Here is a 2161-nt window from a genome sequence, read left to right as displayed (position 1 = left end):
TGGACTCACATGCCAGTCTTTCCAAGTGCTGGCCAATCTTTTGCTTTGCAGTTCTGTAGGCAAACCTATGGTCAGATCGCTTGTTGAGGCAGGATGCTCTGACCTCTGCTCGTGGCTCAGCCTTGTTGCTTGCCAAGGCCAATCTGCTCCATCCTTCAGCTTCCAGACCATTTCTCCGCTTCCAGCCAGGAGCAGGATCAGCCTTTCTCCTTCCATCCTCTTCCCTGGACTAAACATGTTCTTTCAAGCACACAGTTTAAGATGTAGATTTGGTGGGTTACTGAAGATCAGCAATTTAAATGGAGAGGATTCAGTTTTCAAGATCTCATTTTTCAAATTTCCCAGTGGGTGGATGATGATTTGGGGACACTCTGCAGGACCTGATCTACCCAGCACGGTGAGAGAGATGCTGTGTTGATCATTCCTGCATTCTTCCACCACCACCTTGGCGATATCAGGCTCTTAATCAGTTTCAATGCTGAAACTATACTGGAGGACCAAGTTGAGGGCCAAGTCGACAATCTCACCCAACACAGGCCTGCAGGGAAATAGATTCACAGTGAACAGAGGTGGAGAAGTCTCTTCACATTTCCCACTTTAGTCTCTCTCTTGTGTGGACGTTATATGAAATGTCTATGGACAAGGACAGGCCTGGTGTGCTGCGGTCCATGGGGTCACAAAGAGCTGGATAGGACTTTAGTGGCTGAAAAACAAATGGACATTGTGAATACTATCTGTTTTCTTTATGGAATCTACATTCTTACAGTAGGAATTTCTTCTCCTGGCCTCAAGGGTTTGGCTCATGTGACATTTCTATAGATTATCACAGCGATGATTAAAAAAAAAAAAAGAACATTTAAGGTATTTTTCCTGGATTAATCCATTTAATCTCTACAGGAAGACCATTTGAATAAAGTACTATCATTATCTCTGTTTTCAGAATGAAGAAACATGTGGTACAGAGAAGTTAATTAGCTATCTCAAAATCTCATAACTAAAGTGATAAAGTCATAGTGCACTTTAATTAATAAATACTCTTTTACACACCCTCATTTTTCTATCTTGTTGTATTTTCAATGTAACTAAAATACTTAGAAATTGTATTTTCCATATAATTTTCACATGTTTTTCATTAAATACTGTACACTATATGGCCCGTTCTGGTCACTGGTATTTTAAGAGAATCTTGAGAGGAAAAATGATGTTGGAATAAGTGTTCATGTCTTCTCACTTCTCAAGTTTTATAATTACATGTGTTATTATTTTAAATATGGAGGATTCTTTTTAAAGAGAGACTTGATTATGGGAAAAGTTTCTTAGAACATTTTAAAGGTGAGGATTCTAGAGCTGCAAAGGCCTCCTTATTTTACAGATTGGGAGACTAAGGTAGCAGGGTGGAAAAGTGCCTGATTTCAGATTGGAGACCTATTGGCCATACCACACTGTGCCTCCCAAACCTGATTCTAAGGCTACCCACAGGTTCACGACGCCTTCAGCAGTGATGGGGATCCTCACATTAGCCTTGTTTTCAGAAGTTGCTTCGAATATGATATCCAGAATGTGGAGGTTACTGATACTCACCCTATACAAAACCCACAATTCACCCTTGTCATTCCTCCTGACAGCCATTGCTGGGCTCTTCTCTATGCCAGCCTCGTGCTGAGCATTTGAGCCTCATGGACCTTGCCTGCTTTGGTCTCATGAGAGCCATGCTCAGGGGTTGGATTCTCTCCATTGGATGGCATGGCCGACTGAGGATCAGACAGCTGTGATTTCCCTCAAGACGCTAAGGGTGAATATGTGCCAGAACCAGAATTTGTTTTTTTTTAATTGATATATATGGTTGCTTGACAATGTTATGTAGGTTCAGGTGTGGGGCTACCATGGTGGCTCAGAGGTTAAAGAGTCTGCTTGCAACGCAGGAGACCTGGGTTTAATCCTGGGTTTGGGAAGATCCCTGGAGAAGGAAATGGCAACCCACTCCAGTATTCTTGCCTAGAGAATTCATGGACAGAGAAACCTGGTGGGCTACAGTCTGTGGGGTGATAAAGGGTCAGATCAAATGAGCAACTAACACTTCACTTTTCATTAGGTTCAGGTGTACAGCAAAGTGATTCAGATATATATATATATATATATATATATATATATAGAGAGAGAG

This window comes from Bison bison, unplaced genomic scaffold (assembly GCF_000754665.1).
Source record: "Bison bison bison isolate TAMUID 2011002044 unplaced genomic scaffold, Bison_UMD1.0 scf7180017864352, whole genome shotgun sequence".
NCBI classification, from domain to species: Eukaryota; Metazoa; Chordata; class Mammalia; order Artiodactyla; family Bovidae; genus Bison; species Bison bison.
The sequence above is the reverse complement of the archived record's forward strand: the minus strand, read 5'-3'. Positions refer to the sequence as shown.